Genomic DNA, 10,808 nt, shown 5'->3' with positions numbered 1-10,808 from the left:
CTGAGCGACTGTTCTCACTATCTGGGCCTGGGCCTCCTCCTGCAGAGGGTGCTGACAGTCACTGTCACCTCCAGTCACCACCCCTTCCAAGGGGCACTGACACAGAAAGCAGGACGGCAGGACAATCCCAACACAGCGCCCGAACGATAGCATCTTGATACCCGGGGCTACTGAACCAGAGTTGCCCCAGGACACAAGAGGGTGTATACGCCCTTAAGGAAAAGGTGCGATGGGGCGCATGTGAGAAAAAAGGCATAGACAAGAAAAAAGCTCCCGATAAAGGAAATGATGAATTAAAGGCTGGTTTTCACCACGTCCATCACCTGTTCTCTGCATCAGCAAAAACGAGCATGGGTGGCTTTCTTCCCTCTTCATTTTCTCTCCAGTCAAGCCCTTGCGTGTCCTTTCATGTACTCTCCCTGGGAAGGACCCTGGACCTCCTCCCTGCGCACCCTCCTTTCATCTGCCCCCTCCCGTCGCCACACCCAGCTCTGCGCTGCAGGCAAAGTGACCTTTCCTCAGCGCGGCCTCCATTCCAGCGGGTGGGAGGGCAGGGCGGGCGCTGGCAGCCGTCACGTAGCAGGGACGCACCTGTGACGAGCCCCTCCACCACCCTGCGGACCCCACGGGGGGAGCGGGTCCTCGCCACCACCCCGCGGACTTCTCAAGGCCATGGCTGTGCTTCTTTGGCACAGAGCAAGGACTCATGTAAATGAATGACTTTTGAGGCCTCATACAGGACAAATGGACACACAGCGGGTTTGCCTCCACGACAGTCCCCCCGTACAGTAATGCTAAATGCCGAACACCTCTGCTTTGGCTGGGCCAAACCTAAAGGCCGCGTGAGAGCCGGATCTGCACTCAGTTCCCCGTGCTGCGACTCAGCTCCTCCCCTCCTTCCCTCCCTCCAAAGGGACTCGGTGGGCATCACTCTGTGCCCAGCTTCCGGCTGGCCATCGCGGACACGGAGGTGAGCAAGGCCATCGCTCCAGTCCCCAACCCCAGAAACCAGTGATCCCGGAGGCCCCGTTCCCCGGCCTGAGCCCGAGATGCCTTCACTTTGGAAACAGAGAGGGCGGCTGCTGTTTCCAGGGCCGGGGGGCGGCTGTGCATGAGGGGGATGTTCCAGGCTGAGGGATGACTCGGCCCACGTGGCCTAAATGTCTTATTCGCGTCCAGCACACACACACAGGGAAGGACACAACTCATAAGCTTCCTGCACATCCTTCCCCGGGGAACCAGCAACCAGGGCAAGAGACAGAACCAGTGGCGCACCCAAGCCCAGCCTGAAGCTCTGTGTCGCTGCGGCTCCCTTCCCCACCACAGGTAACCACACCCCTGCCTTTGAATAACAGAAAACACCTCTGCCTGGTTTTGGACTTCGTATTAACGGAAACACAGTTTATACGCTTGTCTCTGGCTTCTTTTGCGCTATATCATCTCTGTGCGGTTCGTGTGCATGTTGCACACAGCTCAGTCTGCCCATCCATCCACGTTGCTATAGAGCATCCCATTTGTCTGGGCACACCACGACTTATTTATCCATTCTGCTGTTGTCAGCTACTTAGGTCCTTTCCAGCTTGGGACTGTCACCAATAGTGCAGCCATGCACAATCCAGTGCATGCCTTTTTTTTGAGACAGAGTCTCGCTTTGTTGCCCAGGCTAGAGTGAGTGCCATGGCGTCAGCCTAGCTCACAGCAACCTCAAACTCCTGGGCTCAAGTGATCTTGCTGCCTCAGCCTCCCAAGTAGCTGGGACTACAGGCATGCACCACCATGCTCGGCTGATTTTTTGTATATATATTTTTAGTTGGTCAACTAATTTCTTTCTATTTTTGGTAGAGACGGGGTCCCGCTCTTGCTCAGGTTGGTTTCAAACTCCTGACCTCAAGCAATCCGCCCGCCTTGGCCTCCCAGAGTGCTAGGATTACAGGCGTGAGCCACCAGTGCCCGGCCTCAGTGCATGCCTTTTGATGAACTATGCACACGTATTTGTGGAGTTTGTACCCAAAAGTGGGATTGCTGGGTCATAGCGTGTTTAAAGCTTCAGTAGGTACTGCCAAGTGGTTTCAAAGTGGTTCTATCAATGCACATGCCCATGCCTTTAGCACTTCGTATCATCTGCCTTCCTCATTGTGATGGTGCATAGTGGTATAACATCCTGGTTTCGATTCATATTTCTCTGAAGATTATTGGTGTCAAGCATCTTTTCATACGTTTAATGTCCATTTGAATGTCTTCTCTTGTCCAGAGTTTTTTCCTAATTTCTTGATCCTGGGAGAACTTTGCTTTATTTTTTGTCAACATGAGTGAAAATTAGTGTCCATTTAATTTATGTCTGGCTCATATTCCCATAGATGGCCAATTGCCAGAGAAAGTAATGACTATATTAATAATAAGGAAGAGAGGCAACATTTTCGAGTGTTCACTCTGTGTCATCTCATTCCATCTTCACAAACACCCATCCCTTTCTTATGGAAGAGCAAACTGAGGCACAGAGAAGTTAAGTAACTTACGCAAGATCACACAGCCCAGTAAGAGCCTGAGTCAGAATTGAAACCCAGGCAGTCTCACTTCAGAGCTGCTACATCAACCTCTATCCTAGTCTGGTTCCCAACCCCTGGCCCCTCAACACATTACACCCCCAGAGAAGTTGACCCCGACTGATACAGGTGTCCAGCTCTAGGGTGGGGGGTATCATCCCTGCCTGCTCCTGCCACACTCACCGAGAATCTTACTGGAGAAACAAAGTCATTTCCCCAAAGAAAGGAGGGCTGAGCAGACACAAACACACACACGCTACCACACAGAACTACCTGGGAGAGTGGGACGAGAACTCGCGGGGGACAGAGGCTTGGAAGATGCCGAAGCTGATCTGATGGGAAGGGGGTGGAATTCAAAGGCGTTATGGGGACGATTAGAAGACAAAGTTATGGAGATACCCTGAGAGACAGGGGTAAGTTTCACAAAGGTTGCAAGTGCCACAGGGAAGTTTAGCGGCATGAGAACCAAGAAGGGGTTGCTGGACTGATTAATTGGAAAGTTGCCGCTCATCTTTGAACAAATCATTTCAGTAGAATGTTCCAGCGGTTTTTTTTTGAGACAGAGCCTAGGCTAGAGTGAGTGCCGTGGCATCAGCCTAGCTCACAGCAACCTCAAACTCCTGGGCTCAAGCGATCCTCCCGAGGGGCTGGGACTACAGGTATGTGCCACCATGCCCGGCTGATTTTTTGTATATATATTAGTTGGCCAATTAATTTCTTTCTATTTATATTAGAGACGGGGGTCTCGCTCTTGCTCAGGCTGGTTTCAAACTCCTGACCTCGAGCAATCTGCCTGCCTCGGCCTCCCAGAGTGCTGGGATTACAGGCGTGAGCCACAGCGCCCGGCCATGTTCCAGTGGTTTTCAAAACATGTCCTTGCCCCATTGTTTACGTTATTGCCATGAAAAGTGGTGTCTGTGTCCCTTCCCCTTGAAGGGTTATGATTGTTCCGATCCATGGCTTCTGGGGCTAGGTCAGAGAGAGTCATGCAACGGCGGCTGGTCTCTGTAAGATGCTCCCCTGGGGGGGAAACCAGAGCTCACGTGAAAAGTCCGACTGTCCTGAGTCTTCCGTGCTGGAGAGTAGCATGCAGGTAATGGCCTAGGTGAGCCCCACCCCATCCCCCCGACAGCCAGCATCCACCAGCAGCCAGGTGAGTGAGCCACAGTGGACACCCAGCCCTGCTGAGCCTCCTGATGGCCACAGTCTCAGCTGGTGTCTGACCACAGCCACAGGACAGACCTCAAGCAAGAACTGCCCACCCAAGCCCTTCCCAAATTCCTATTCCACAAAACCATGAGTTAAATGGTTGCTGGTTTAAGTTGCTAAGTTTGGGGGGTATAATTTGTTACATAGAAACAATAACAACCAGACTTTGGCGATAGAAATGGGATGCTCTGTAACAAAACAGGTTGTAAACATACGGCCTTGGCTTTGGAACTGAGAGCCAGGGAGAGCCGAGAGGACTTAGAGAAGAATTTTAGTCAAAGCTTGACGGTCCTTGAAGAAGCTGTCAGTAATGGCTTAAAGGAAAACGAGAGAACTCTTATTATAATGGAAACAGGGGAAAAGGAGATCTTTGTAACAAGATGGCAGAAAGTTTAACAAAATTTTCATCTGTGGCCATATGAAAAATTGAGAACTTACCTAATGAACTGATGAATCTGGCCGAGGAGATTTCCAGGCAGAATGTCAAAAGTGACATTCTTTTTTTTTTTTTTTTTTTTTGAGACAGAGTCTCCCTTTGTTGTCCAGGCTAGAGTGAGTGCCGTGGCGTCAGCCTAGCTCACAGCAACCTCAAACTCCTGGGCTCGAGTGATCCTTCTGCCTCAGCCTCCCAAGTAGCTGGGACTACAGGCATGCGCCACCATGCCCGGCTAATTTTATATATATATATCAGTTGGCCAATTAATTTCTTTCTATTTATAGTAGAGACGGGGTCTCGCTCTTGCTCAGGCTGGTTTTGAACTCCTGACCTTGAGCAATCCGCCTGCCTCGGCCTCCCAAGAGCTAGGATTACAGGCGTGAGCCACAGCGCCCGGCCAAAAGTGACATTCTTAAATGATACATTTAACTATGTACCATAAGATAATGAATGGAAAGAGATGAGCTGAAAAAAAAGAAAAAGAAAATCAAACCCAGGGTGCTGATAGAAAAATGTCTCAGAGAAAAATAAAACCAAATGTGAGCCTGTAGCATCCTTTCTTAAGATCTTGGAAAGTTTTTAAATTGTGCCTTCATAGACCCTTTAAAACCCACAGTCTATTAAGGATCTTAAGCTGTTGTCCAGCAGGCCCTCTCTTTTAAACTATAGAGTTTCTAAGGATCTCAAGGTTGTTACCTCACTCAGAAGGCTTGCAAAGAGCCCAAGGTAGAGAACGATGTATCTTGAAGAGATTTGTGGACGTGGCTTTGGTCTAATGCAGTGGATTTTATACATCGATACATAGGAATCTCACCAAGTTTTTAAGGGAATTTCAGCTTTGACTGGAAAAGGATGAAAATAGTACAAAAATGAAAAGAGGTTTTTAGATGCTCCCCCCTCCAACGTTTTATGGGCAGGAAGCAGATTGAGAAATCTACCCAGTTACCAGCAGGGCCATTTTTACGTAAAAGGAAGGATGCCTTAGGGCAAGGACACAACAGCCCAAAGAACAAAGCCAAAGCCACGGAACAACGTCCAGAGGGTGGAACTGAGCCCGAAGGAAGGGACTAGAAACGTGTGCCTAGATGGATTCCAGAGTGGCTGTGTCCCAGGGACTCACGTGAGTCTCCCCGTCCCCAGGTTTAGAGCAGCAGTGTCTGTAGCAGTCGTCCCACGTCCAACATTGTAGTGTAGGTGAGTGGACAGCAGACTCCATAATTCTTCAGTTCACAGATTTTCAGATGGAGAACTATATTCAACGAACCTCATTCAAAGAGCCTCTTCTGCTTGGGGACCTGGTTTAGGTGACAAGGTCCTGACGTGGCCCCTGACGCTGCCATGGAGATTTTACAAAGTCCTCAGGAAGGGATGAGTATTTTTACTGCGGGGGAAATGTAAATAATTTGTGACAAAAGGGTGGACTATGGCAGTTTTAAAACATGGTTCGAAAATTCTCTGGCACTCTTCTCGTTTAGAATCGGGGTGTTGTCCGTCTCCTCCCCTTGAATCTGGGCAGGCTTACAACGGCTTTGCCCTGCAGAGCACAGTGGAAGAATGAGGTACGGCTCTGGTGCTGGGGTGAAAAGGGCCATGTAGCTTCTGGCTGACCTCTGGGGACACTTCCTGCCGGGGAAGCCAGCCGTCATGACCACCCTGGGCCTGCCACGCTGGAGAGGCCACATGGAGTATTTCAGTAGAAAGACCCAGCTGAGCTTTCAGACAGCAGCCGGCAACCACGGCCGGCCACGTGAGTGAGCCATCTCGGCCGCCAGCCCAGCTGAGCCTTCCACCCTAGCGGACATCTGCCTGCACCTATATGACAGGCCCCAAAGAAGAACTGCACGGCCACACTCTTTCCAAATGCCTCATCCACAAAACTGTGAGCACAACAAAGTGATTGTTGTTTTAAGCCATTATACTTTGGGGTAATTTTCATGCAGTGGTAGTAACTGGGATAAATGCTGACAGTCCAAGCCTGGTTACGTGGGGCTAAGAATGCATAAATATGAAAGATATGGAGGCAGTTTGAGAAATTCAGCAGTGAAGGAAAGGAAAAAGACGACACAGTAGTTTGGGGACAAGAGGATTCGAGGGAAACTTTCTTCTCGCAATGGGAGGGCTGAGCCACATCGCGACAGGGAGTGAAAGTGTAAGCATCGTCCCCAGGGAGGCGTGATCTGCCGGGCTCAGGGGTGCAGAGCCCCGAGCGGAAGGCAGCTGGACTTCTGCTCTGACACTATGGAGGGAGGGAGGGGACCATAGGTGTGGCCGTGAAGAGGATTGAGAACGTTGCCACCAGACCAAGTAAGGATATTACTTCCTTAAACTCCAAACCCGGGACTTCACATCAACATGAACAGTTGGCTCACCCTCCAAAAAGACCCTCTGCTCCAAACACGTAGCACTATGCACAAGATGTAAGAAGAAAAAAAAAATCAAAAATTCACAGCTGGGCTCAAGATCAAGGTAAACATCAAGTAGCATGTGGAAATGGTGGTGAAAGTGAGGAAATAGTAAAAGTAAAGAAGATTGATTGATAGTCTGTTTTAAAAGAATCCAATTCCCCCAACCTTCCTGGGTTTGACGTACAAAGCAGGCAAGGTGGCTGGAGCCACTGGGCTTAAAAAAAAAAAAACAAGATTGGAGCCAAAAGTGGAGAAACCCAGAAGCCACCATGATTTACAACACATATTTCAAAAATGCTCAAGAATTGGCTGAATTCATAGCCTGCGCAGTGGGGGAGCACTTGGAGGGATATTATAAATAGAGTAGATTGGTTGAAAATATGTTAAAAAGAAAAGAAAGCTGTCACGAAAATCCTCTCCATCGCTCTATAAGCAGGTGACAGCAGCGGGAATTCCAGCACTGTGGGATAACAAGGACTAAAAAAATGGTCCGTTGTTAAGTGAAATAAAGCCAAGCACAAAAAGAGTAAGGCCGCACGTTCCCGCTCATATGTGGGAGCTAACAGAGTGGATCTCATGGAGGGAGAGCGTAGAACGATGGTCGCCAGACAGTGGGAAGAGCAGTGGGGAGGGAGGCTAAGAGGGATGGTTAATGGGTGCAAAAATACAGTTAGAAGGAATAAGATCTGGTGTTCAGTAGCACAATAGGGCAACTATAGTTAACAATGATTTATAGTATATTTCAAAATAGCTAGAAGAGCAGAATTGGAATGTTCCTAACACAAAGAAATGATGGGCACTTGAGGTCATGGATACCCCAGTTACCCTGATTTCATCATTACACATTGTACGCCTGTATCAAAATTTCACATGTACCCCATAAATGTGTACAACGATTATATATCCATAAAGATTACAAATAAAACATAAAATTTATAAATAAAATGTGATACATTAAATGGAGGACTGGGGCAAATATAAGTGCTTAAAAACTGGGGTGTGATGGAGCCCCTGCTGCTAGCAAATGCTGCCTGAGATTACACGTCCATTGGAGAAGCTTCAGAAGGGAGGGAGATAGACCCAGCCTGGAAGCTGAGCAAACCTTCCTTCCCCCAATGTAGGACGGTATGTGGTCAGTGGAGAAGGTGATCCCAGTGAAAGACATTCGGCAGAATAGAGGGTGGGAATACCATACTGAAAATAGGTAGATTAAATAAATGAATGATACTGGAAGCTAAAATCCTGGGAGCAGGTTGGAAGAGTTTTCCCTGGAGAATATGCCCACTGCAAGAAGAAAAATGTGAGGATATTGACATCAAATAATCTACAAATAAATGGCCCAGGTGGATTACCTAAGAGTGAACACACTTTACCCAATAGCTTGAAGCTTCCCCTCAGTTGTTAGCTTTTCACTGTGTGATATGGGGTGACAACTGAGGGTTGCCAGTCATCCAAGACAATCTTCTGACCTGAAATAGAGAGACCAAAACAAATAAACATGGAAAAAATCAACTTGGAGGAAACAGAGTTTTTGCAGGAGGAAGAGAAGTTAAAAAAAAAAAAAAAGCTACCATGAATATCCTTAGAGAGATAAGAAAAGATATTGCACCCATGAAATAGGAGAATGCTATTTCCAAAGGAAAAAATCAGCGAACAATAAGAACTACTGGAAAGTTTAAAAAATGGGACAGCAGAAATGAAAAACTCAGTAGAAGAAATGGATATAAAGTTGGGAAACTCTCCCAAAAAATAGACTGAAAAAATCAAAGATATAAAATTAATGAAAAAAATGATTTTTCTTTTAAATTGGAGAACCAGTCCAGGAGGTACCACATCTTAATAATGGATTTTCTGTTGAGGTGGGAGGTGGGGTAGGAAGACAATGCCAGGAAAATACACAGCAATGAAATAATCCAAGAAAATTTCCAAGAAAAATATTTTCCAAGAAAAAATTTCCAAGAAAAAATCTAAGAAAAAACATGAGTTTCTTGATTGAAAATGTTTGCTGAATGCCTAACACAATAGACCAAAATAGATCCCCACCAAGGCATATCATCACAAATTGTCAGAACAGTGGGGACAAAGGAACATCCCACAGAAAGTAAAAAACTATCAAACATCAAGGGTTAGTGATCAGAATGGCTTTAGATTTCTTAAATATAGACAGAAAGCAATAAAGCGATGCTTTCAAATTCTGAAATTTACTCCCAACTGAGACTATTATACCCAGCCAAATTATCAATAAAGTGGGTCCCTAGAATAAAGTCTTTTCAGATGTGTTGTCTCAGCCAGCTTTGCTGCATAATGAACACCCACAAGTTATCAAGGCATACACATTATGCATATATATCCACATATATATAATGTGTGTATATATATATATACACATTAGGCATATATATCCTTGCTAGTATGTCTATGGATTAGCAGAGGTGATTCCCTTTCAGGATCTGGGTCTGCAGGTCTCCTGGCGAGGCTCTGATCAATGTGTAAATACTGAATATTGATCTTAGCAAAACTGCAATATAGCTGAACTTGGAGAATGAGAGGATAGGGGAGAGGAAAGGAAGCTGAATCCTTACTCTGGAGACAGAATACCATACTAGTTGAGAACTTGAGCTGCAGAGCCAAATCGCTTGGGTTGAATCTCAACTCAGCCACTTAGGAGATATAGGGCCTTGGGTTCTGAAGGTCACTGAATCTCTCTGTTTTTCAGCTTCCTCACCTGCAAAATGGTGTTAATTATTATTAACTTCTTCTCAGACCCGTTATGACCATTAATAAATTAATATATGGACAGTACCCAGAAGAGTGCCTGGCACGGGCTAAGTGCTGCATAAGTGATTGGTATTATTATTTATCATGGTAGAGAATCAAAAGAGAATCCCGAAACTGAAAAAAAGATGAGAAGTAACCATCCAATTATATTGCTTATAGACATAAATACCAAAATAATTAGCGAGGAGGTAAAATGGTGCCTCTGGGGAAAAAGGAAAAAAGGAAGAAGCACAGGACTGCTGCTTTTCTCAACAAAGTCATAGAAGTGGCTGATTATTGTGTGCATTATAACTTGGACAAAAATAAAAACTCAAGACAAAGAAAGATGTAAAGAGGAAAGATGCCAAGCCATGAAAAACAAAAATCACCATTACATTTCTTCTCTAGTAGAAGGCCAAAATGGTTCCATGACGTTAGAAATGGAAGATAGAGGTTCAAATATTGTGCTCCAGCAGCACACAGAAGGTGTCTACAGAAGACAAACCTTGCTAGTTTTCACTTAATCCAACAGACAATAATCAATAATGGGTTCGTATTTTTTTTTTTTTTTTGAGACAGAGTCTCACTCTGTTGCCCAGGCTAGAGTGCCGTGGCGTCGGCCTAGCTCACAGCAACCTCAAACTTCTGGGCTCAAGCAATCCTCCTGCCTCAGCCTCCCGAATAGTTGGGACTATAGGCATGTGCCACCATCCCCAGCCAATATTTATATAATATATATATGTGTGTTATATATATGTATTATATATATATTATATATAATACATATATAATAATATAATATATAATAATATATATTATATATAATAATATATTATATATAATTATATATGTATTTTATATATATTATATATAAATATATATATTTTAGTTATCCAGCTAATTTCTTGCTATTTTTTTTTGGCATATTATGGGGGTACAGATTTTAAGGTTTCAATAAATGCCCATTTCCCCGCCTCCCCCCAAAAGTCTGAGTCTCCATCATGACCATCCCCCAGATGGTGCACATCTCACTCATTATGTATGTATATACCCGCCCCCCTCCCCCCTCCCACCTGCCCAATACCCTATTACTGTAGCACCTATGTGTCCACTTAGGTACTACTCAGTTAATACCAGTTTGCTGGAGAATATATCTCTTGCTATTTTTTTAGTAGAGATGGGGTCTCCCTCTTGCTCAGGCTGGTCTCGAACTTCTGAGCTCAACCTATCTGCCCGCCTCGGCCTCCCAGAGTACTAGGATTACAGGTGTGAGCCACGGTGCCCAGCCCCTTTAATGGGTTTGTAATAAGAAAAAGCAATTGGGTTTGGTAACGCCTGGCTGCTGCAGTATAGCACTCGCTATCACCTAATGCATGGGTCCAGGCGCCCCCCTCCTATTTATCTCTGGTACAATCTGTGAGTATTCATAGGCACGAAGCAGGTTTTTTTTTTTTTTCT

The sequence above is a fragment of the Microcebus murinus genome, chromosome 13 (assembly GCF_040939455.1).
Source record: "Microcebus murinus isolate Inina chromosome 13, M.murinus_Inina_mat1.0, whole genome shotgun sequence".
Lineage (NCBI taxonomy): Eukaryota > Metazoa > Chordata > Mammalia > Primates > Cheirogaleidae > Microcebus > Microcebus murinus.
This window is presented reverse-complemented; position numbering follows the sequence as displayed.